Below are 26,940 nucleotides of genomic sequence, written 5' to 3' on the forward strand. Positions count from 1 at the left end.
TCATTAGCAGTGTATGAGAGTTCTGGATACTCCACATCCTTACCAACACTTGGCATTTTCAGTGATTTTCATTTTAGCCATATTGTGGTTTTAATTCTCATTTTTTTGGATGGCTAATGAAGTTGAGCATCTCTTCATATATACTGGCTATTTGGATAAACCCTTCTGTGAAGTGCCTGTTGAATTATTTTTGTCCATTTTACTATTGGGTTATCTGTCTTTTTCTTGCAAACATTAGTTATATATTGCGGATGCGAGTCTTTTGTAGGATATGTGTATATATATATATATATTTTAATATTTCTTCCCACTCTGTGCCTTGACTTTTCACTGTCTTAATGGTATCTTTTAGAGAGCAGAATTTCTTAATTTAAACAGCATTCAGTTTATTAATTTCTTTCTTATGGTTAGTGTATTTTTGTCCTGTTTAAGAGATTTTGCTTACCTCAAGGTCATAAAGATATTGTCCTTCATATTCTTTTAAAAGATGTATATTTTATCTTTCACATTCAATTTACAGCCTATCTGCAGTTGACTTGTCTGTATGGTGTGAATTATGATTCTAACTTACTTTTTCTCTTTATGGATACCCAATTGACCTAGCATTGTTTATTGAAAAGACCACTCTTTCTCTACTCTGTTTTGAAGTTATCTTTATCATAAATTCAGTGATTGTAGACATGGGGTCTGTTTCCCTATTCTGTTCCATTATTCTACTTTTCTATGCTTGTACCTGTACTTACACTTTAATTACTGCAGCCTTATAGTGTCTTGGGATGATAAGTCTTAACGTCTCGTAGTATACATTTTCCAACTTTGTTCTTCCTTTTTGCCATTATCGTGGATATTTTTGGCCTTTTGTTTACTATGTAAATTAAAAAACTACACTGTAAAATTCTTAAAAATAAAGATGCTGAGATTTAGATTTTGATAGAGATTGCTTTAGATTTACACATCAATTTGTAGAGAATTCCCAGATTCACAACATTGGGGCATACAAAACTACAAACCTGGAATATCACTCAGTTTATTTAGGCCTTACTAAATTTCTGTTAACAATATTTGGTAGTTTTCTGTGTAGAAGTCTTGCATATCTTTTGTTAGATATAGTCTTTGGCAGTTGATTCTTTTTATATTATTGTAAATAGTGTCTACTTGAGAATTTCATTTTCTTCCCCTTGGTTCTATCTCTAGTCCAGAGCCTGAAACCTCAGAGGGTAGGGATTCATTTTTCCTTTTTAAAAACATTGTGACAGAAAGTATGGGTGAAGGAGAGGGAGAGACACAGAGGTGAGACAGAAGGCAATTTACCCAGCAAGATAAAATTTAGATCCATTTGGAAAATGGACTGAAATGATGCAGGCTCATGTGAGGGCACTTGAAACATCTCCATGGTGACTGCTGTTTGCAAAGTTCCAGACTTGATGGCTGCCAGTGAGATTTTAGCCACATCTTTGAATATGGAGTTGGTTCGTTCTTCTAAGAGGACAAAAGAGCTTTTGTGAACAACTCTTAAGTGATGACCAGCTCTGAAAGTGTTTTGGGGTTTTTTTGGCTTGATTTTCACTGCTTTTGATTTTCCTTGCTGCTCAAGTTCTTCTACAAACTCCCCATGATCAGATTTTGTATCTGTCAGTGAGATCATTTCAGCTTCAGAGACAAATGTTTCTGACACTCAGCATAAACCAGGGCCCTTCTCTACTTCATGCTGGTAACCTTTAGGAAGCATGGGGCTTCATCCTTTCTTCTCTTTGTCTCCTCCAGCCAGTTAATTGTTCTTAAGCCATCAGATAAAGAATGGCAATGTATATTAAACCGACATTCAAAGTCAGTTTCTTTGAATGAAAATATAACCTCAAACCTCAGAGTTTGTGTCTTATTGTTCCTGAGTCAGATTACCTGTGCAAATGTTGCCCAAAAGGGAATAATCCAGATGGTTAATTCAGTTTCTTTAAAGACTTGAGAAAAGGCACTACATAGGCAATGGTACAATATAGTTTAGCATGATGTTGAATAAGTTCTTGTTTTTGCTCATGAATGTAATAGATACATTAATTTTTGTCTCCCAGCATCTAATCACCCTTCTTCTTACACAGGACTCTGTATTGAGTAGAGTCCCCTGTGCTATAAAGCAGGTTCTTATTAGTTATCTATTTTATATACAGTAGCATGTATATGTCAGTCCCAATCTCCCAATTTATCCTTGCCCCCCCATCCCCTGGTAACCATAAGTTTGTTTTCTACATCTGTGACTCTATCTCTGTTTTGTAAATAAGTTCGTTTGTACCCTTATTTTTAGATTCTACATATAAGTGATATATGATATTACTCTTTCTGTGTATGACTTACTTCACTCAGTAAGACAATCTCTAGGTCCATCCACGTTGCTGCAGATGGCATTATTTTGTTCTTTTTTATAACTGAGTAATATTCCATTGTATATATGTACCACATTCCTCTGCTGATGGACATTTAGGTTGCTTCCATGTCCTGGCTATTAATATATGTATATGTATAGCTGATTCACTTTGTTGTATACCTGAAACTAACACAGCTTTGTAAATCAACTGTACTCCAATTAAAAAAAAAAACCCAAACCAACCAACCAACCAACAAACAAACGAGATACCACTACATACCTATTAGTGTGGCCAAAGTCCAAAACACTGACAACACTAAATACTGGCAGGATGTGGAGAAACAGGAACTCTCTTTTATTGCCGATGGAAATACAAAATGGTGCAGCCACTTTAAAAGACAGTTTGGCAGTTCCTTATAAAACTAAACATACTCTTACTATACAACCCTGCAGTTGTGCTCCTTGGTATTTACCCAAAGGAGCTAAAAACTTAAGTCCACCCAAAAACCTGCATATGGGTATTTATAGCAACTTTATTCATAATTGCCAAAACTTGGAAGCAACCAAGATGTCCTTCAGTAGGTGAGTGGATAAACAAATGGTGGTTCATCCAGAGAATGAAATATTATTCAGTGTTAAAAAGATATAAATTACCAAGCCATGAAAGAGAAATGGAGGAAACATAAACATATATAAGTGGAAGAAGCCAATCTGAAAGGGTTACATACTGTGTGATTCCAAATGTGATATTCTGGAAAAGACAAAACTATGGAGACAGTAAAATGATTAATTGTGTCTAGTTAGAATGAAGGGTGAGATGAACAGTTGGAGCACAGAGGATTTTTAAGACAATGAAATTATTCTGTATGACACTACAATGATGGATACATGTCATACATTTGTCAAAACCCAGTCAATGTACAATACCAAGAGTAAACCCTAGTGTAAACTGTGGACTTTGGGTAATAGTGATGTGTCAGTCTAGCTTCATCAGTTGCAACAAATAGATCACTGTGGTGTCGGAAGTCAACATTGGCAAGGTTGTGCATGTGTGGGGGTGGGGGTATTTGGGAATTCTCAGAACATTTTGCTCAATTTTGCTTTGAACCCAAAACTGCTCTAAAAATATTAAGTTTATTAAAAGTGTAAAAAAAGATTAAAAATCAAAAGAAAACAGGACTCTGTTTCTCTTCTAGGTAACCACTTCCCCTTCACTATGTAATCTATGTGCTTTGGATGGAGTTGACTGCAGCCCTGGCCCCATAGGTAGGCATCTAACTCCAGCATGCCTGATCAGAGATCTGTATTCCATAGTCGTTATATCTGTAGCGACTGCTTCAGAGATGGGCATGTGGCCCTCTCAGAGCCGGTGGTTAACAAGGAGACAGTTCTGGGAGTGTTGGCAGAGAAGCACACTCCCCTTTGTGTTGGTGTTGATACTCAGAGGTTTCCTTCCGAAAAAGGTGGCAGCTACTGTATCCCCAAGTGGAGCCTGAGACTGAAGCCCATGTGCAGGATAGCAGAGCAAGGAGAGGGCAAGTTACCAGGCACTGGTGACTTTCTTTGAGCCTCTGAAGTTGAGACATCCTAGACTTTTACGTTTTGTGAGCCAGTGCATTTACACTTCTGCCTAAACCAGTTCAGTGTATACTTTGTGAATTGTGTGTATGTGTGTGTGTCTGTATGTTTAATAAAAATATTTATAACTCATATAGTGGCAGTGGGTGAAAAGAAGAGGCTTAGCCATAAAGACTTTGTGTAGGATTCCTTTTCATGGACTTTATTCTTACCCATATTATTCTGTTATGTAAAGGCTACTAAAAATATAATACAATGATTTTAAATTTGAATGTAGCAGCATTTCACTGGAGAGGGTGTGGAGAAAAGGGAAACCTCTTGCACTGTTTGTGGGAATGTAAACTTATACAGCCACTATGGAGAACAGTATGGAGATTCCTTAAAAAACTAAAAATAGAATTACCATATGACCCAGCAATCCCACTACTGGGCATATACCTAGAGAAAACCATAATTCAAAAAGACACATGCACCCCAGTGTTCATTGCAGCACTATTTACAATAGCCAGGTCATGGAAACAACCTAAATGCCCATCGACAGACGCATAGATAAAGAAGATGTGGTACATATATACAATGGAATATTACTCAGCCATAAAAAGGAATGAAAGTGGGTCATTTGTGAAGGCGTGAATCTAGAGACTGTCATACAGAGTGAAATAAGTCAGAAAAACAAACATCATATATTAATGCGTATACATGAAACCTAGAAAAATGGTACAGATGAACCAGTTTGCAGGGCAGAAATTGAGACACAGATGTAGAGAACAAATGTATGGACACCAAGGGGGGAAAGCGGTGGGGAGGCGTGGCGGTGGTGTGATGAATTGGGAGATTGGGATTGACATATATAAACTGATATGTATAAAATGGATAACTAATAAGAACCTGCTGTATAAAGAAAAAAAAAAGGTAACAGCATTTCTAAAAGTATCCCCCTCCCCCAACTAACTCATTCTTCATTGCCATGCTGAGCCCAGAAGTTGCATATAGACCAGAGCTCTTGTGTCAGTATAAAAAGATGCATGCCTCCACTGTGTGCAGCAAGAAGGTGTGACAAAATGGACTGCACTCTCGTTCCAATTTCCAGTGTAACCGAATGTGACCTTGGACAGGTCCCTAAATCGGGGTGGGGTTCAGTTTCCTTGTTGAAAAAACGGGACTGTGTCTAGGTTATAGTGAGACCCAAATGAAATTAATGTAGAAATAGTTCTAGGAGGATTTATTCAATTTAATGTGTCATTATTACTATCCTTCATAAGAGGAAGATTCAGGAATGACTTTGAACATGTCTGTGTTGCTCAGTCCCAGAGGAAAAGTGTTTCATATAAATTCTTGAAGTGTTTACTTATGTTTCTAACATAGCTATTAGTATATTTTCCCAAAGGCAGACTTAATTCATCTGGTTTTGCTTCACTGGGGTTTGTCAAACCAACCAGAGTGAGTTTACTTATAGACACACTAAGGGCAACTTTTTCATCAAATTAATGGCTTATTTGAATAAAAAATTAAAGAACTAATGATAGTTTTGAGTGAGCCCTACTGGCTGCCTTTCATTCTCTCCAACTCCTGTTGAAGCCCATTTTTGTTTATATCTCCTTCCCATTCCCTGCTGCAGGAGGAGCCCTGATTTCTAAGGTGATTAATGCGTGGCATTCCGTGATGGCACTCACTAGTCTAAGGGGGTGGGGGCGGAACGTTCTGAGTTGGCCCAGTCAGAGGGACAGCCTTTTCTTTCTCTCCTGCTGGAAGCAGACAGGGAGGTACGCAGCTCCAGCAGCCACTGGCTGCCATGTTGCTGTAAGGAGAGAAGGCAGCCCTTCGAGGAAGTGGATGTTGAGGAGAACAGAGAAGAGAGGCAGAGAGAACATGGGGTTGCATGGCATCTTTATGTTTCTGGGCTTCCAGTTATAGGCTTTCTGGCATTTCCTTATTATCTGAGCCAGTTCGAGTCTACATTTTCTGTTACTTGCAGCCAAAGATACTCCTGATGATCCCATATGTTTTAAGAATCTTTCTGGGAAGCCTTGAGGTGGAATTAGAGCAAAGACTATGTGTTGGGGTACCCTTTTCCCATATTGGCTAATCTGGAGTCAAACTTCTTTTCCTTTCTTAGGGAGATCAGAAGAAAGATGTTAGCAATCACTTGGATTCAGAATTGAGAAGGAATCAGTCTTTGACATATTACTATGCCAATCTATCACTGCCATTTAAAAACTTGCCGATGTATTTTAGAAGGTGCTTATTTCATCTGAGGACCACTAATGAGCAGTCAGACTGAAAGGTCTGGGGACTAGGGTTGTCAGATTTACCAATTAAAATAGAGGATACCCAGCAAAACTTAAATTTCGGATGAATAATAAATACATATATTTTATATAAGTATGTTCCACACACTATTTGGCATATACTTATACTAAAAAAAAGTTTGTTGTTTGTCAAAAATTCAGCTCTGCAACTACATAATGACTGAAGTATTTTTAAATATATGCATATAATTGTGAAAGCGAAACTATAGGCTAAAAGGAATAAATCTTGTTCCCCTTAAACTTGTGCCTAAATGTATTACTGGCTAAATGCACATCAGTATTACATAAATTTGAAAGAGTCTTAAGACAAGGTGATGATTAAGACACATTTATTAAATGAATCTTTAATATAAGACTTTTAGATACTAGGTGAAGGAGATATTTTCCCAGGGTCTCACATGTCACACTAAATACATAACCTTTTACTGTAACTTTGAGTAAAGTGGCCCTGAGCTTAGAGCAATTATTCTGTTATTTCTTCCCAGACAAATGTGAATCTCGGCTAAATTGCTTGGTGTATACTGAGGGGATAAGTCAGTGAATTCAAGATCAGTCAACAAATACAAAGTGAGTGAGTGGGATGCAAATGGGAGACAGAATCAGGAGTCAGGGAACAGGAAAGCTGGACAGAAACATTTAGGGAATGTGGCAGGGAAGGTCCTGGGTCATTGCTGAAAAGCTGGCCAAAGCACCCAGAGATCTAAGCCACCTTGATTGTCATTCACATAGAATGTGCTCTTTTCTAGGTCGCTATTCAGGCTGCAGGATCAGAGAGAACATAATTATACTCAGAATTCTTAGTAATTGTTCCTAGTCTTTTTTAAAGTAACAGATCTTATGTGCATCTCTTCCTATTTCAGACTTCGGGCAGGGGTCCTACAGGGGGAGAAAAGCACAATTAGGTTCCAAGTAAAATGCCATCCTGAAATGAAGTATGGCCTATCAGTGCAGGGCGTGCCAGTGAGTTTGTGAAATGGGTTTTGCCAGCACTAGTGACCATCCATCCACCTGTAGCCCGTATAAGAGGTTGGAGAGAGTTGTCAGGGCTGTGCCTTCCCCCCACCATGCTGGGGGAGGCTGGGGGCTGCTTCTCTTCACCTTAGGCTCAGTGAGAGGGGCTTCAAGGGGAACTCTTGGAAAGCTTGACATGTGATCTCTGGAATTTAGAAAGCGTAAGACTTCTATTGAGTAGGAATCAGAGAGGAAATTATTTGGGTGATGCTGCTAGCTTGGCTGCGCAGGGAGTGAGTTGCATGGGGCAAAGACGCCTGTTTTTCTGGCTTGAAGTAAGGAGCCAGCCTGTGGGTGTGCGTGTGAGCTCTGAGGGCTTCCTCTCAAAAGGACTGCTTGGAAAGACAAAAAGACCCTGTTAGAGGGAGTCCCTGTGGAGTGGGCAGATGGAGAAGGGCTGTGCAAAGGCTCCTAGCTGGAGGATTTCAGAAAAAGCTGTCAAACTGACCCATGGAAGAACCAGCTCCACACCCTGGGGACCCAACACCAAATTATTGATACAACGGTCCCTGCCACAAAGACTGTGCCTACTGTGCCCTTTCCTCCTCCCCCTCTTTCCCTCTGAGCCCATGGCCAGAAAGCTAGAAACCATTTCTAGAAACACACTGTGTGGGGAGAAGTGGGGAGCAGTAGGACGAAGGTGGTCAGCCAAGCCCCTGCGCCCACTGCAGGCTCCAAGCCTGAAGCTGGGGACGCCGAGAGGGGAGAAATTTTATATCGAATGAAGTTTTTTTTGAGTTTTGGTGGTTATATTGGATAAGCCGTTTTAATTATTAAAGTGAAATTGTTCTTGACCTTAGGGGACTGGGAAGCCCTGGGGCCGGCTTGACCGCTGTCCCAGGCTGGGGGAGGGGATTCAGAGTGAGTTGAGCTGGGTGTAGGAGAAAGACTAAAGTTGCTTTATGACTGCACCCTGTCCAGTATCACCCACTGAGTACAGCAATTACATTGGCAAATTCAGTATCCCTCTTTAGAGCAATGCTCTGGAGGCCAGGTATTTGCTGGAATTCTTGAAGAAGAATTTAGGTCAACCTCATTGCAGTCTGTGGGTCTCTGTGGGAGCATCTAATTCTTTCTGCTTCTTCCCCATTGATGGGAGAATGTATAATAATCATAATCCTGCAGACCAGAGCTCTGAAAAGACAGAACGCTTTTTATTTCTGAATTTGACTGTTATAAGAAAGAAACAATTTAAAACATTCCTTAGAAAGATTTGACCAACAAGGACATGTAAAGTGTGTGGTCTGGATTTGAAGCAGGTGAAGCACAATCACCTAAATTTTCTAGATTCCATCAAACAGTAAGAATTGATGTTCTCAGTCATAACCACAGGGTCCTGAATCTTAGACACAGGTACTTCTCAGAAGTCTCCCATTTGGACTAGACTACTGACTCTAGTCCAAACCACCACGATCTTGAATTTGAATTCTGTGGTAGTATTTTCGAGTCTAAGTTGTGCCAGGTTCTGGCATGGGAGATGTCCTGTTCTTGGTTTGCAGACTGTGTATGGTCCACCAAGTATTTGTTGTTTTAGTCATGCACAGCAGGGTGCAAAGGCAAGCAGAGATCTTAACAAAGAGGAGACCGCTCTCTGCCCTCAGGGCACTTACAGTTCAATTGCAAGCCCTTTGTTTCATGTGTTGTCATTGTTGTTTTAGCTCCTCTGTACATACAGTTGTTGGACACACAAATAATAGAAGACTGTCTTATTTTGACTCATCCAGCTTTGGAGAGTGACTTCCATCACTGACCTTTTGGACTTCCTCTGTGCATAACAACTTTTTATCTGAAGTTGGTGAAATACGTTTCGTTTCAGGAAGTGAGGGGTGCAAATGCATATGGAGAGCGGGCATGAATGAAGCCAAAATCAAAGCGCAAGAGCTAAGGAGGACTGGAGCAAATGAGGTCTGAATGGAGGTGGCAGGTAGGCAGTCATGCAGAGAAGGGAAGCAAGAGCATCCACTCCAGGTGAAGGAAGTAGCAGATGAGAAGGCGCAGGAGTAAAGAGCCAGGTGTACTCCACGGCTGGGCAGCCCAGGGGACTGGCCGCTCTCTTTGCTTTGGTGGACACAGCGTTGTGTGGAGATGTATTCAAATGGAACTTTAAAGTGTAGGAAACAGAAAGTGCTTTGTCCCCTTTGGAGAGTGTCCCATTTTCCACTCAGGCCCAATTTGTGTGCCACAGTCCTGAGTCTGCAGTCTTCCTCTCAATGGACACTTATGTTCATGCCAGGGAGGGCAGCCCTTGCTAAATGTTATGGTTTGGAATGATCCTTCACAAGGATGGAAAACCAAGTTAATTCAATTAAGGCCTGGGGTCCTGGGCTTTGAACCAGCCACAGTCTCAATTTTATGAGAGCATGAAAAGTTAACTATTTGCTGAGTTTGAGCAAAGTCCACTTTGAAAATCCCTTTCCAGAAGAGTCATTTCCATGTCAGCTTCCCACCGTATTTTAGTTTGTCCTTCTGGATGGCCATTTATGTTGTTTCTGATTTCTCACCCTCAGAGATGGATCTGTGATGCGTATTCTGTATACACAACTTTTGTGGCGCAAGATACAGGAGAGGGAGTCACCTGCTGGGGAAGGGTGGTCAGGAAGGCTTCCTGGAAGGGGTCAACCGCAAAGGATTGGGGAAGCAACACAGGAAACAGGAATTATGGGTAGGCTAGTGTATTTTTCAGGATCTGTTGACAAAATTGAGGTCCTGACCAATGGTTGCTTGTTTCCACAGAACCCAAAGACATTGACCTTCCAGTACTTGATCGTGGTGATGGTTTCATGAGTGTTTGCATATGTCCGAACTCATCAAATTGTATACAGGCAGACCTTGAAGATATTGCTGGTTTGGTTCCAGGCCACTATTTTTTGTCTTCTCTTTTGTGCTTAGTCTAGTTTCACTGGCTCATGGGGTGCGGCATGCAGAGGCCTCTAACCCAGCACCTTTAGACCAGAGTTTCTAGCACAGAGCGGCTGCACGACATCCCAACTCAAGATGGCAGCGGCAGCCTCTTCCAATTTTGGCTTTTTCTAATCCATTCCTAGCACAGCAGCCAGAGTGAAGTTATATGCTTACTCTTGTGGAGTTGTGAATATTAATTAAGGAATTGCCTATCACAGAGTCTAGCTCATTGTCAATGCTCAAGAGACGCTCATTCTATTGCTGCAGCCACGTCTACTATCACTTATTTGTCCTATAATGACAAATTGCTGTCTCCTAGCCTCCTGTCATCATTATCCTCATCCTCATCACCATCATCACCATCATCATCATCATTTCCTTCCACATCTTTTTTTTTTTTTTTTTTTTTGCTGTACGTGGGCCTCTCACTGTTGTGGCCTCTCCCGTTGCGGAGCACAGGCTCAGCAGCCATGGCTCACGGGCCCAGCCGCTCCGCGGCATGTGGGATCTTCCCGGACCGGGGCACGAACCCGTGTCCCCTGCATCAGCAGGCAGACTCTCAAACACTGCGCCACCAGGGAAGCCCCACATCTTTTTTTTTTTAATATAAATTTATTTATTTAGTTTTGGTTGTGCTGGGTCTTTGTTGCCGCGTGCGGGCTTCTCATTGCGGTGGCTTCTCTTGTTACGGAGCACGGGCTATAGGTGCGTGGGCTTCAGTAGTTGTGGTGCACGGGCTAGTTGCTCTGTGGCATGTGGGATGTTCCTGGACCAGGGCTCGAACCCTTGTCCCCTTCACTGGCAGACGGACTCTTAACCACTGCACCACCAGGGAAGCCCCCTTCCACATCTTTTGAGTTTTGTTGGGATCAAATCTAAACTCTCTAAGGTCTTGCAAGGTCCTTTATCATCTCACCCCTGCTGATTTTTCAGGACTCACCTTTTACCACTTGTGTCCTTGCACCTAATACTCCAAACAAATTAAATTTCGTTCTTAAGAAATTCCGTGTTCTCTTTCATCTTCAGATCTTTGCACATGCTGTTCCTTCTGCATTGATCATTCTTATTCTTCAAGCCCATGTTTGGACAGGACTTCTTCTCGGAAACTCTCCCTGATCCCTGAATGCTGGGCTAAGTGCTGTTCCTATGTGTTTCCATGAGCCCTCTACTTCTCTTGTCATAATGTGTGTCCTGCTGTATTGTGAGCGCTCCTTTACCTATGCGTATTCCCTGCTTACCATAAACTTTGTGAGTGCAAGTGCTGTAACAGATTGTGTACGTCAGTTCCACAGTGCCACAGTGTCCTTTAATGGATGTTCAATGAATGAATGAATGAGTGAATGAAAAAGTCACAAGAGTAAAAATAAGAATTACTATTTGTGATGATGCTGGTGTGATATTACAGGATTCAGTATAGAGACTATAGTCTTACTCATCTTTGTACCCCCGGATTTCAGTGCCATTTTATTTCCTGAAGCTAAGTTTCCTCATAGCTCTCACAAAGAAGCAGAACAGGATAATCTCGAAGGAAAACATCTAGCTTCAGAGGGTCTATGTCAGTTTTAGCATAGGCATGTTGGTCGGAACTGTCACATTATCTTCTTGGTGTATTGAGAGCTTATACTAATGGGAATTATTATTGTTGATACTGTGAAACAATATTAGTTAGCCTTTATCTTTTTCATGGCTGTGTCTGCAGCACCCAGGACATTGCTTAGCATATTGTAGGTGCCTAATATATATTCACTGAGTGCAAGAATGAACTACTCATTATTAAGAACTTTTAGTGTTATCCTGTATTGGGGCTTTACATATATTAGCTCAGTTAATCCTCACAAAAACTCTAAAAGACAGGCATTATCCTGCCCACTTTAGGAATCATGAAGCTGGGACTAAGTGAGGCTCAGGAAACAGCCCAAGTTTTCACAGCTAACAAGTGGCAGAACAAGGTTTCAGACCTAATTTGGACTAACTCTGAAGTGTGTGCTATTTCTGCAGTGTCGTGCTGCCTAATTGTAGCATTTTTTTTTTTTTTTAATTGTAGCATTTTTAACTGCCTCATAATCTCTGATAATCTCTAAAGTTTAACCAACTTTCTCATGGGGTTTCAAATCTGGTACATTTTTGTATGAGAGATGGTAGCAGGGAGAAACTTTGGGGAGAAGGGACTAGGAAGTAATAATAATCATCATTGTAAAGGTCCCATTGTAATGTAAAGAGATTTATTTAAAAAAAGATGAACCCTAAATAAAGATAAGGAAGATTTAATCCAGCTGAACAGCTATAAAATCTCCTCAATGTTATTATCTTACAAGGAATAACTCAGATCCTCCCAGAAAAAATGAATTTCATATTTCTTCTGCCTATACATAGGGGCCAAGCAGGCCATTGTCATGTTGCTGATGAGCAAGCCTACAGCACTGATACCCTCCTCTCCTTTCCTTTTTATCTCCTCTCCTGTTATTGGCAAGTCCAATCAGAACCAGAGCGCTCGGGATTTCCTTTTATTTCGTTTCATTTTACGACACTGTTTTTATCACATAGTTTATGGTTCCCCTTGTATCTGCCATGCAAGCTGGCATAATTCAGCTGCTCTGCCATTCTTATTAATCGAAAGCCTTTTGAATTCTGCTGCAAGTTCTCTAACGATTTGTCCACAATGGAGTGCTTGTGAGAGAAAAGAAACGCATTTTAAAAGTTTTACTTTTCAAAACTGTGGCAACTGGAAATATTTAAATTATACACGTGGCTCACAATGTATTTCTACTGGACATCACTGGCCTCGACCCTGGCCCAGCAGCGTCTATTAGACCCACCACCTGCAGCAGACCATACACTGTTTCTCTCTTTCCGTGCCTTTGCTCATGCTATTGTACTTCAGCTGCCCAGATCACCCTTCTTACTCACACGCTGAAATCCTATCCCTCTTTAAGGCCTAACTCAAATATGATACCCCTTTGGGAATATTTTTTAATGCTCCTCCTCAGACTTTCCACGGCACTTTATAATAATTCCAGTGTGGAGCATCTATTTTAGGGCTGACAACGTCCTGGCACCCATGCTGACGTGGCCATCTTTGTTCATGGCAGGCATTGCTAATTTATCATAGCACTCTCCTGTTGAACCTGATTTTTTGTTTGTTTGTTTTGCGGTACGTGGGCCTCTCACTGTTGTGACCTCTCCCGTTGCGGAGCACAGGCTCCGGACGCGCAGGCTCAGCGGCCATGGCTCACGGGCCCAGCCGCTCTGCGGCATGTGGGATCTTCCCGGACCGGGGCACGAACCTGTGTCCCCTGCATCGGCAGGCGGGCTCTCAACCACTGCGCCACGAGGGAAGCCCCGAACCTGATCTTTTTATGAGAATCCTCAGGACAGCAATCTAGGCAGCAACCACCAAAGGATCAGAGTAGAGACCTGGTTTGAAATGTTGAAGTGTGTTAATAGGCTGGATGCCCCGTAACCATGTGAAGATTTCCCGTTCGAGCAGAATTCTCAGGGAGGGATCCATCATCATTGCTCTCAAGAGAGAACAGCTCTGAGGGATCATATATTTAATATCTTTCTTCTGATGTTCTAAATAATTGTATTATAGTAGCTTTGCTATTCTCTGCATCTTTCCTTAGGTGTTTCCACGAGCCTGCTGATAATATAAAATTTCAGCAAACTGACCACCTTCAAAGAAGACTGGTTGCTAAGGTGTCTGGCCAAGGACAATTTGGGGATGTTGTAAGCAATCGGATACGTCACGATGAGTTTAGCCTCATGGGTAGTACACACACAGGAAACCTCTGTTGTTCCCTTGTGAAGATCGTCAGGTGTTGGGAGAAGTCTGGAGGAGAGAGAAAAATTTTATGAAAGTTCCTTTTCACAGTAGGTTTGGGCATTATTTATCTCTTCCTGTGGATCGACTATGATGTGGTTAACATAATTTCCCACCTTTTTTGAGCTAACCATTCACTGTTACCCTCCGGGACTTTAAGGTGTTATAGCTTCTGGGTGTTGGTACAAGCAGCAGAAACCTATTTATGACTCTGTTATAATTCTTATTCATGCGAATCTCTTCTACAATATAGGAGACACATGAGGGCAAAATCTGTGTGTAGGCAATTACAGTGAGTTATTTTGTGTGTGTGTGTGTGTGTGTGTGTGTGTGTGTGTGTGTGTGAGATTTTAGTTGAGTGGCTGCTAAAGGCAAAGATACACTAGGTACTTTGGCTGAACACCACTCTAAGACCCTCAATGCAGATAACAACGTTATATAATTTGATTTCAAGGAGTTTGAAATCAGTTGGTACAGTGAGACAAGCACGAGACAAATTACAAAAAAATTAAAACAGAGCGAGATAACAATAGAATGGATACACTAGGAAACAGTTGTGTTGCCAAACACATTTTGCAGAGAGTGAGTGCAATGGCTCATCAGAGAGAAATATCCCTGCGGGAGGATTTTAATATGAGCGTGTCCTTCTTCAGGTAACCATGCCGAAGGGACATCTCATGAGTGAAGCAGTGTTGTAGTAATAAATCGGAGCCCCTGGCCAGCATCTGCATCAGAATTACTGAATTCCCAGTGCACTGATGCTTTAAAACCCAGTGAGAGAGAGAGAGTTGGCTCTAGACTTACAGGGTTGATGGAGAATAATGGGAAGAGAGAACAGTCTCTTTTGATCAGAGAAGTATTTTTTTGGCAAACAGAGAACAGGAGGAGCCAGGCTAACTCCAGGGATTAGATACAAGACTGTTCCTTGTTCCACTTTTTGGTTTAGCTGTAGCTTCTTCAGAGGAAAGGCCCTTTTCCCTGCTTACTTCATAAACCATCCTGGCCACAGAGAAGACCTTCCATTTATGTCAGATCTGTGATGAAGCAAAGCAGAGGTGCTTCCTGAGTGCCATAAGATCCGTGATGCCAGCGGAGGGAAGGAAGCTGATCTCTTTGGAGATATTATGTGCCCTTATATGAAACGTTTCTCCAGTTATTGTAGCTGAACTGACAGGGACAGTGCCAAGACGTGCATAAGAAAACTCAGTAATTAATCTATAGAGACACCTATGCAACAGATCAGATTCAAGATAAATTATTTCTTGGCATTTCAATACTGCTTAAAACTGGTGTAAAATTGGCATCAGAAAATGGCCTCTTTGATGGCAAGGAAGATCCATAATGCTATCATGAGCTGGCCTTCTCTTGTGAATTTGCCTTGGTCTGTTTTTTTTTTTTCTTTAGTTTTATTCATGTTAAATTTTTTCAGCACTGAACCTGAGCTGAAACATAACTGAACATGGAAGTTAGGAACATTCCCAATGATAGGTGAGGACGTCCAGAAGCCCAGCCAACGCTGCTCCAGGTTTCCCGAATCACAGAGAAACCATGAAATTCTGTGTGGGCTCCTGGAGCAAGAACTGGCTGCGGCTTCAGGTTCTTGTTTGCATAAACCACTTAGTTTCTCTGCACTACAGAATTGGCCTCCATAAAACAGTGATAGCCATCATTTATCGAGCATTTATTAAATGCTAAGCACAGTATTCTAGGCATTTTATATACATTACCTTGGTCTATCTCCAAAGTAACCCCATGTGCCAGGTCCAGTTATCACTGCAATTTTAGAGACAGGGAGCTGGGATTTAACAAGACTCAGTGTTTGCTCAAGGCAGTGAAGAGAAGAGCCAGGAGGTCTGACTCCAAATCCAAACCCTCCTCTGTTACGTTATACTGTTTTTACTAGAGAGTTTCTCAGCTCCCTCTCCACAATAAATGCCAATGATTCTGTGGGCATTTGTTCCATTAATTAGTGATAGGAACTACCTTCAGGCCAAGAGTTTTGAGGGAGGGTCTTATCTAATTTGGTCTCACCTTTTATACTCCTTTGAGTTCTTCCAATTGGATGTAGCATAGGACGACACATAGTTCCACTAATACTAATATTTGTCTGTGTTTCAAAGTTAAAAAAATAACAACTAACTTCTTGGCCACAGAATTTTCCATTTAATCTTTACTGTAGATTGTTGAGGTAGGAAATGGGCAGAGTAAATGTTACTGTCCTCATTTTCCAAGGGCTTAGAGAGTGAAGTAAGTGTTGGAGCCAGGACTGGAATTCTGGTTTTTCTAGGCTACTGTGTTATGCCAGAAAAATCCACTTTGTCTTCACTGATCATGTCCTGTAGCACAACGTGAGAGCTTGGACAAAGCCCCGGCAGTGATTTCTTGGTGAATACCAGAAAGATCCCTTTTCTGCAGGTTTTCAAATGCATGTGAGAGCTTCTGTTTATACTTCTAGGACAGAATTCTATGACGCTTAATCAGTATTTGCCAGGTGGGTGGGCCCTGGGTGAGAGGTATACAGCACTGGGAAAGTGAAATAGAAGGAGCTATATCATAAAGGAGTCTGACTCTGACTTTCCCAAGGCAGGTGCCCCATCACTCCTCAGTGTTCCTTGTCAGGGAACACAGGCTGTCTGGCTGGGCAGCTTAGGTGTGCTGAGGTCTGGACATAGATCAGTCACCTGTCCCCAGTCACAAGGAAAATCGAGGTTCTCAATACCAGGACAGCTGCTCCCTGGACAACAGTTCTGACTGATGGATTTGCTGACCCCTAGGCAGCCTCATTACCTTTTTGTGACACACTTTGAGCTTTTTGCCCACCAAGGTGCCTGGAGACTAACCAGGACATTCTACCAGACTCTAGCTCTGTAGCTTTGAAGCTGGACACTTGTTCTCCCTGGATCGTCTCCAAGCACTCCAGGGCCTGCCGGTGTTCATTCTGGACCTCTCGTCCCTTGGCAGGTATTTGCTTCATCCATCAAAAAAAGCAGGGGGCTTCCCTGGTGGCGCAGTGGTTGAGAGTCCGCCTGCCGATGCGGCGGACATGGGTTCGTGCCCCGGTCCGGGAAGATCCCACATGCCGCAGAGCGGCTAGGCCTGTGAGCCATGGCCGCTGAGCCTGCGCGTCCGGAGCCTGTGCTCCGTAATGGGAGAGGCCACAACAGTGAGAGGCCCGTGTACCGCAAAAAAAAAAAAAAAAAAAGCAGGGACAGCAGGGCACCCTGAGGATTTGCCCTGACAGTGACTGTGCTGGTCCTTGCCATGTTCACGCCGTAGTTTGGCTGTGCAGATTAGTAGGGATGGTCCAAACCCAAATCCAACAGTGCCCGAGAGGATGATGATGAATCTCTTCCATATCATTTTCACTTCTGCCCCCACCCCACGTGTCCTGGAAGCTTTGGCGTCAGAGGCTCTGATTTATTCTTGGCGGCAACTAGAAGGGCCCTTGTATAGATGCAGCTGGTGAATCTAACTTGGCCTTGAGCTCTGACAGCCCAGATCCCCACCATTATTCTTCTCTATCCTGGACCCAGGAGGCAGCTCTTTGTTGACTAAATTCAGGCCAGTGGCAGGGACCAGGTGACATTTCCTTTTCAGGGTGGAAAAACCTTGGATTAACTTTGACAGAGTACCTGTGTGTGCCAAAGCCTTAGACATGAGAGTGAATGCTAATTTACTCTCACCAACCTTGAAGGGAAGGACAGCCTCTCATCCAGAAAGTTTCCACGATGCTAGTACTTCCACCCACATCTCTCCATAAATACAGTCATTAATGGCATCTTATAAAATGGTGATGGCTACCAAGAGTCCCTTATTCTGACATAATACTTTTTACAAAGCACTGTGACATGTAATATAATATTCGATTCCCAAATGTTTTAAAACTATTTACATTTGTTAAATATTGTGTTCTCACTCTCAAAGCCCAGAACACTTTCACACATATAGCATATCAATGTCTCAAAATTCCTAAGTTTTCATCACTTTCGTTTTGCCTTTTTCACTTTCCTCTTAACTTATGGGGTACTCAACCCTTTGGTTGGCTGATTATGAATTATACATTATATAGTATCTAGTACCTCAAATGATTAAAGTCCCAAACCCCTTAAACCAGTTGAAATGAATTGGATCAAACTACAGTACTTTAGACTTGGAAGGTATTTCTCTTCGGGCAGAGGCTGCCCCATGCTCAGTAGAGAAGGAAAGGCAGCAAACTAAGAAGGAGGATAAGCTGTTAAAAACATAGCTGAGTTTTCTTAAAGGAATAGGGAAATAAAAGAGGTAAGTAGAATACCAGAGGCATATCCCACTGCTGCGAGAAAAGATGTGACAAATGAAAATATTCTGCTGCCTTTGAAATGGTTACTCAAGGCCTAGCATTAAAAGGCCAAGCAAAGGCTAGGCTTTTGAAAAGAATGATGGCAGAGGTTTGGTTCTCTGTGAGCCCTTAGGGGCACAGGTTTCTAGAACCATCTATGACAACTTTAGTTCAGTAATCTGTTAAAGGTGATTCTCAAGCAGAAAACTAATGCGGATATAAGGAGGCAGGTTTTCTTGGCTCAAACAATTCCAAAACCTTTGGCACAGGACTAAAATAGTGTTCTCAAGGCTAACTCACTCGACAGGGCTCACTCCTAATTCAGCACTGATGTGGCTGGGACACAGGGCTCAAAGAGAAAATAGAAATGAAGAGGACTTAAATCTACTGAATAAGGTAGTAAAGCATCCCTAAAGGAAAATCTGGTGATTGGGGTTGACATCATTGCAAATTCTTAAATTTTACAGGAAGACATGAATATCTCAATGATATTCTCTGAGGGGAGAACACCATCTCACCATGTGTGGTGACCATAGGGTAATAATCAACATCTAAAGATTTATATCTTAATGTGAGTTTTCTCATACTTGAGTGTAGGGTCAAATGTAGAAATTTACAGACTATGATAGACTCCCTGGCATCCTGCTGGGGTTGAAACCGAAGGATCATCTAGGCCTTCCCTCCTTACCTTAGTTACCTCTGAGACTCTGTTCTGGTCTCTGTCAACAGTAGCATGGGGTTAGATTTCTCCAGGAATGCTTTTGGGAATGTCATTTTGAGTATGAGGTAGGGGCTGAGATTGACTTGTGTTCTATTTAATGTGGGAATGTAATTTGGACTCATGAAAACTTGAGACTGATGAAATTCAACTTCAGAAGTTGTTATGGAGGTATACCATTCCAGTGGGAGAGAGCTCAGCATTTGCTGAAGGAATTGCAGCTATATTGAGACACATCTGGATGAGATTAAACAGAAGTTTAGGCTTTAATGTTTTTGGCCTTTGGAATTACTAAGGACTTTAATTTATAAGAAACGAAGAATTTGAATTTCGAATTTAAGTGTCTTATAGATTTGATAATGGACACTGGTTCTATTTGACCTTTTGTTTTTGATATTGGAGTGTTTTTATACTGCCTTTTGATTTCTATAGGACATTTGGGGAGTTAGTTATTTTGAATAGAGTAACTGTGCATTAATTTGGGATGGGAATTTAGCTTAGGATGCAGCGTAGCCTTGAATTTAATTATTGTATTAGTCAGCTATTGCTGTAATAATGTGGTATAACAAACTATGCCAAAACTCAGTGACTTACAACAATAAGCGTTTGTTTTTCTTATTCATAGGCCTGTAGGTCAGCTGGGGCATTTCTACCTCAGGATGCTGGTCGGCTACTTTGGCTCCAGGTTGGGTTTAGGTCTGTTCCACCTGTCTCCATATTCTTCCTGAATGAAGCAATGACCATATTCTTCTCATGGTCTATGGCAGGTGCTTCAAAGATAGAACATCTTCTTAAGGCCTTTGTTCTGAGCTAGACACTGTCATTCTATCCACATTCCTTTGGCCAAACCCAATATCAGTAGAGTGGAGAAGTATATTCTGCCCACTCTTGGGCACTGCAAGGTCTTATTACGAGAGACTATGAAGAATTGAGAACAATGACCTAATTTACCACAGTAACATATTCTTGTTTTGTTGCATTTGTCTTTTCGTATTTTATCCATTCAGAAGTATGGTGAAAGGTTACCTGGCTCCCCTCAAAAATCTTACCCTAGAATTATTGAGTTAGAATCTTCCTTGGATGGGCTTCAGGAATTTGTGTTTGTATGATCTTGGTAGATGATTTCAATGCACTGTTACATTTTAGTGATTAGTCCATTTTACTCAGGAACTCTGCTCGAGTTGAATAATGGGATCATCCTACTTAATTTATCATCTATTTGTTAATTATTAACTGGCTGAAAAGTCTTTCTTCTTTTGCGTTTGACAATAGCTCAGACTACGTTAGACCTCTTAAAATTGTCTTACTGTTTTCTGCCTTATCCATGTTGCTCCCCGTTTCTAGAACACCTTTCACCCAAGTGTTCCTACCTAAATTCTGCTCCAGCCCAAACCATATATATCTTAAGGATCATTTCAAAGGCTACTTTTTTCAATTCACATTTTCTCGTGTTGTGTTCCTGTATTTTCAGGTCACAATTTTTATTAAAGGTAATTGTATACAGACCTTCATGTCCAGATTAAAAGCATCTTTTTTTAAAAAAAAAAAAATGGGCACATTTTATTGTATTTAAATTACACATCAATCAAGTTAAGTTGAAACAAAAGGTAATATGATACAGGATATGAAAGAAACAAACCAAGAGTAGAAGTGAGGTAGGAGTCCAACTGAGATGAGTATCTCAAGAAGGCTTCTAAGGTTCTCAGCTGCAAGGAAGAAAGAGGCTGGTGCAGGAGTCACACGAGCAAAGGCCCTGATTGTTCTCTTTATGTTTCTTGCAATAGAGGACTTTATTAAGACAAAAATCCCAATTTTACTCTTCTCTGGAGAGATAGTATATGCAACCAGATCATCCCATCAACTCCTTCTATGGAGTGGCTGTGGGGCAAAGGAGTAAGAGCTAAAGGGTCTGAGGCTTTTTCTTTTCTTTCCTTTCCCTTTTCTTTTCTTTTTTAGGACTGAGGCTTCTTTTTTTTTTTTTTTTTAACATCTTTACTGGAGTATAATTGCTTTACAATGGTGTGTTAGTTTCTGCTTTATAACAAAGTGAATCAGTTATACATATACTTATGTTCCCATATCTCTTCCCTCTTGTGTCTCCCTCCCTCCCACCCTCCCTATCCCACCCCTCTAGGTGGTCACAAACCACCTAGCTGATCTCCCTGTGCTATGCGGCTGCTTCCCACTAGCTAACTATTTTACGTTTGGTAGTGTATATATGTCCATGCCACTCTCTCACTTTATCACAGCTTACCCTTCCCCCTCCCCATATCCTCAAGTCCATGCTCTAGTAGTAGGACTGTGTCTTTATTCCTGTCTTACCCCTAGGTTCTTCATGACCTTTTATTTTTTAATTTTTTTCCTTAGATTCCATATATATGTGTTAGCATACAGTATTTGTTTTTCTCTTTCTGACTTACTTCACTTTGTATGACAGACTCTATGTCCATCCACCTCACTACGAATAACACAATTTCGTTTCTTTTTATGGCTGAGTAACATTCCATTGTATATATGAGCCACATCTTCTTTATCCATTCTTCTGTTGATGGACACTTAGGTTGCTTCCATGTCCTGGCTATTGTAAATAGAGCTGCAATGAACATTTTGGTACATGACTCTTTTTGACTTATGGTTTTCTCAGGGTATATGCCCAGTAGTGGGGTTTCTGGGTTGTATAGTAGCTCTGTTTGTAGTTTTTTAAGGAACCTCCATACTGTTCTCCGTAGTGGCTGTATCAATTTACATTCCCACCAACAGTGCAAGAGTGTACCCTTTTCTCCACACCCTCTCCAGCACTTGTTTCTAGATTTTTGGATGATGGCCATTCTGACCGGTATGAGATGATATCTCATTGTAGTTTTGATTTGCATTTTTCTAATGATTAATGATGTTGAGCATTCTTTCATGTGTTTGTTGGCAATCTGTATATCTTCCTTGGAGAAATGTCTATTTAGGTCTTCTGCTCATTTTTGGATTGGGTTGTTTGTTTTTCTGTTATTGAGCTGCATGAGCTGCTTGTAAATTATGGAGATTGATCCTTTGTCAGTTGCTTCATTTGAAAATATTTTCTCCCATTCTGAGGGTTGTCTTTTGGTCTTGTTTACGGCTTCCTTTGCTGTGCAAAAGCTTTTAAGTTTCATTAGGGCCCATTTGCTTATTTTTGTTTTTATTTCCACTTCTCTAGGAGGTGGGTCAAAAAGGATCTTGCTGTGATTTAAGTCATAGAGTGTTCTGCCTGTGTTTTCCTCTAAGAGTTTGATAGTGTCTGGCCTTACATTTAGGTCTTTCATCCATTTTGAGTTTATTTTTCTTTATGGTATTAGGGGGTGTTCTAATTTCATACTTTTACATGTACCTGTCCAGTTTTCCCAGCACCACTTATTGAAGAGGCTGTCTTTTCTCCACTGTATAGTCTTGCCTCCTTTATCAAAGATAAGCTGACCATATGTGTGTGGGTTTACCTCTGGGCTTTCTGTCCTGTTCCATTGATCTATCTTTCTGTTTTTGTGCCAGTACCATACTGTCTTGATTACTGTAGCTTTGTAGTATAGTCTGAAATCTGAGAGCCTGATTCCTCCAGCTCCATTTTTCTTTCTCCAGATTGCTTTGGCTATTCGGGGTCTTTTGTGTGTCCCTACCAATTGTGAAATTCTTTGTTCTAGTTCTGTGAAAAATGCCAGTGGTAGTTTGATAGGGATTGCATTGAATCTGTAGATTGCTTTGGGTAGTAGAGTCATTTTTACAATGTTGATTCTTCCAATCCAAGAACGTGGGTCTATCTCTCCATCTGTTGGTATCATCTTTAATTTCTTTCATCAGTGTCTTATAATTTTCTGCATACAGGTCTTTTGTCTCCTTAGGTAGGTTTATTCCTAGATATTTTATTCTTTTTGTTGCAATGGTAAATGAGAATGTTTTCTTGATTTCACTTTCAGATTTTTCATCATTGGTATATAAGAATGCCAGAGATTTCTGAGCATTAATTTTGTATCCTGCTACTTTACCAAATTCATTGATTAGCTCTAGTAGTTTTTTGGTAGCATCTTTAGAATTCTCTATGTATAGTATCATGTCATCTGCAAACATATCATGTCATCTGCAAACAGTGACAGCTTTACTTCTTCTTTTCTGATTTGGATTCCTTTTATTTCCTTTTCTTCTCTGATTGCTGTGGCTGAAACTTCCAAAACTATGTTGAATAAGAGTGGTGAGAGTGGGCAACCTTGTCTTGTTCCTGATCTTAGTGGAAATGGTTTCAGTTGTTCACCGTTGAGGACGATGTTGGCTGTGGGTTTGTCATATATGGCCTTTGTTATGTTGAAGAAAGTTCCCTCTATGCATACTTTCTGCAGGGTTTTTATCATAAATAGGTGTTTAATTTTGTCGAAAGCTTTCTCTGCATCTATTGAGATGATCATATGGTTTTTCTCCTTCAATTTGTTAATATGGTGTATCACGTTGATTGATTTGCATATATTGAATAATCCTTGCATTCCTGGAATAAACCCCACTTGATCATGGTGTATGATCCTAAAAGCATCTTTTTTTTTTTTTTTGCGGTACACGGGCCTCTCACTGCTGTGGCCTCTCCCGTTGCAGAGCACAGGTTCTGGACGCACAGGCTCAGCGGCCATGGCTCATGGGCCCAGCCGCTCTGTGGCATGTGGGATCTCCCCGGACTGGGGCACGAACCCTCATCCCCTGCATCGGCAGGTGGACTCTCAACCACTGCGCCACCAGGGAAGCCCCTTAAATGCATCTTGACAGCAAGAACATGCCTCGTTTATCTGTGTGTCCTCTTGAGTTCCTTGTAGGTTACCTTTTCTTGTTTTCAGAACTTGCCTATCATTCCCTTTGAGTGTTATCCCCACCTGTGGCTTTTGTTCCTCGCTAGCTCCCCATCCATCTTTTCTTCCTTCAGTCCTGCTGCTTTTAATACCCTGTAGGTGGTATCTTTCGGTTTCTTATTCTTCCTTCTTCTGTTATCACTCTATTTACACAAACTTCTCACTTGCTCTTTGATTTTCACTATTCCAGCTCCAATTTTGCCACTTTTGTCTCTTCTAGTTCTTCACTAAGTATATTGCAGCAGGGGATATAGATTTTTCTCTTTGAAGCCTCTGGCTTTAGTCTTCCCTTGAGAGCTTTCTCTTTATCATTTTGAAAAAACATGCTCTGCCGTTCTTTACCCCTTGAAAGAGGGGGAGGCCTTCCTTTTCCCGTTTTGATCATTGGTTTTAATCATGTTTGAAAATTTCTTCCTAATCCAGCTGGAGAATTTTCTTATTGTCTATCCATTTATGCCAAATCCTCCAGCTCTTGAGAAATTACTTCTTGCTCTTTTTTAGTGTGACCTGACAGGGAATTCTCTTTCACTTTACATTTGACTACTTCTTTCTTGCACATAAATCTTAGTGATGCTGAAGAGCCACATTCTTCCTTAGTACATTCAGGATTGTTGTCTCTGGTTCTATAGTGCGAGCCAAGGATTCTAAATATCTGGCTTTCCGAGATCCCTTTGGGATCACTCCTAGCCTTGTCACTTGGCACTAATACATAGTTATAATCCCCAAACCACAATTTTTGTTGTAGGTAGGGAAAGTATCATTCCTTAAATGTATTTCATTCCCTTTTCCCATTTTGCAGAAAGAAATTGTGGGGGAGGGCACAGGCTTTCCAAAATTTTATGTAATTGGTCTTTTGAACAAGACAAAGGATATTGTAACACAACTACAATTTTATTTTTTATGATTTTTTTTTTGATCTCCCATAGTCCCTTTGAAATTTGTTCAGTGGGGGAAACCTTCCCCTGCCTCCTTATGCCTGTGACTTTTATTCCTCTTAGGTAACAGGTTCCCAGATTGCTTAACACAGAAATGAGAATGTCAGCTCTCAGTGTTGGCTCTCAGCTCTCTGGTGGCTGGCCTTGGGCTGGCAGCTGGCAGGGATCCAGGGGGCTGGTTGGCGTCTTCGCTCTGTTTCTACCTTCCGCAAGCTGCTTTCGCCCCAGCTTGCTGGCTAGTTGCTGACTCCTCCCAAGTTCAGTGGTGAAAGAGAAGAGTGGGAAAGGGATGGGGAAGCTCTTACTTGGACTCGTCTGTCTGAGGCTGGTTTCTCACTCCTTGGGGTGGCGGTTACTTAAAGCTGAGTCTTTCTCTCTGGGGTGATAGTGAAGTTTATTTCAGAGGTCCTTATTCTGGGGACCTTGCTCCATAGTTTTTTTTACTGAGGAGTGTACATTTCCTACTCCACTGGTGGGTCCTTCTACAGTCCCTGGAAATCTAGCATTTGCATCCCTCTTTCTGTGGGGATCCCTCTGCCCTTTTAGGCAGCCCAAGTGGACAAGACCCAAGGCAACCTCAAGCTGGTGTCCTTTCATGTGTGGTCCCATCTGGTAGTGCCAGCCATCCAATCAGCTACCCAGATCACTGCAGACTACTTAGCTTTCTCAGACATGTGTCAGGCACCAGCCCTCTGCTTCGAACAGCAGGGAGTACCTTCAAGCCACTAGCTATTTACTGGATGGTCAGTTCAAGTGTGTGATAAAATTACTTTTCCTTCGAGGGTTGTCTGGGGAAAGGGCCAAAAGTTCTGTTAAGAAGGAGGCAGGTGCAAAAAAACAAAACAGGCTCAGGAAATCCAGGATTACAGTATTCTGCTGTACTTGCTGTCACTCGTGAATGTTTTCTTGCTCCCCAAGGCCTGGGCAGGCTTGTTCTCACCTCCTTACCATTGCATCTGCAGGCAGCCTCCCCCTAGAGTCCAAGCTGGTTTAGTCCCCATGAGCATCTCCCATTTCACACGTGAGGTTCACTTGAAGTCTCACAACTACCATGTGAAATGGGAAAATGGACACAAAAATGTTCAGTGACATATTCTCTGTCTGAGCACAAGTCTCAGCTCATGGTTCTGAGCTCTTTATACAAACCTGTTCTCTGATACTGCCCAGATCCCTACAGACCTTGGCCTGGGTCTCTGGCTCTCAAGACACATGAACAAATTTGTTGAGAACCTGGGAACCATCAAAACCATATAGTATTTGGCATTTTCTTTCCAGTATAGCAATGGAACCCTTTCTTTTTGCTAGGTGAGGACTCGATTTAAAATTTTATTTTTTCCATTCAGAGAGCTCATCCTTGTTGCTCCCGACTGGCCTCCTTCTAGTCCTTTAAGATCTCACTCTTCTGAGCAGACTTGCCAAGGGTGGGGGGAGGGGTGAATGGGGAGTTCGGGATTAGCAGATGCAGACTATTACATAGAGAATGGATAAACAACAAGGTCCTACTGTATAGCCAGGGAACTGTATTCAATATCCTGTGAAAAACCACAATGGAAAAGAATATGAAAAAGAATGTACATGAATGTATAACTGAATCACTTTGCTATACAGCAGAAATTAACACAACGTTGTAAATCAGCTATACTTCAATGAAATAAATTTTTTTAAAAAGCTAAAAAAATGAAGAGCAAGTGAAAAAACCCCTCACTCTGCTAAGCTAAGCTCCTCCAGTTGCTTGGGCATCTTCTCGCTTCTCCTGAATTGTGTGCAGTGATACCCAGGGCACAGCTGTGTGCAGCCTCACTCATCGTTTGCGTGTGTGCTTGCCCGGCTTTGATCACAGCAGGCAGATGTACCGCAAGGCCTTCGTCTTTCTGGAGACACTCTTCCCTTATGGTAACATCTAAGTAAAAGCAGCCGATTTCATGTGACTGCAAGAAGTCTAGGACCTTTCACAACTGTTTGTGAGGATTCCTGGGAGGCACGCACATCTGTCCTTGCTATTTATAGCCTCTTACTCTAGACTCTTCCCCTGAGCCCCTCTCTGGTTACTCTGTCTGTTCCACAATATATCTTCCAGGTTGCGCTTCTTCCTCCCAGGCCGCTGGCACAACCATGCGGCTTGTGCACTGCACAGCTCCAGG

Source organism: Delphinus delphis, chromosome 8 (genome assembly GCF_949987515.2).
Source record: "Delphinus delphis chromosome 8, mDelDel1.2, whole genome shotgun sequence".
Classification (NCBI taxonomy): Eukaryota; Metazoa; Chordata; class Mammalia; order Artiodactyla; family Delphinidae; genus Delphinus; species Delphinus delphis.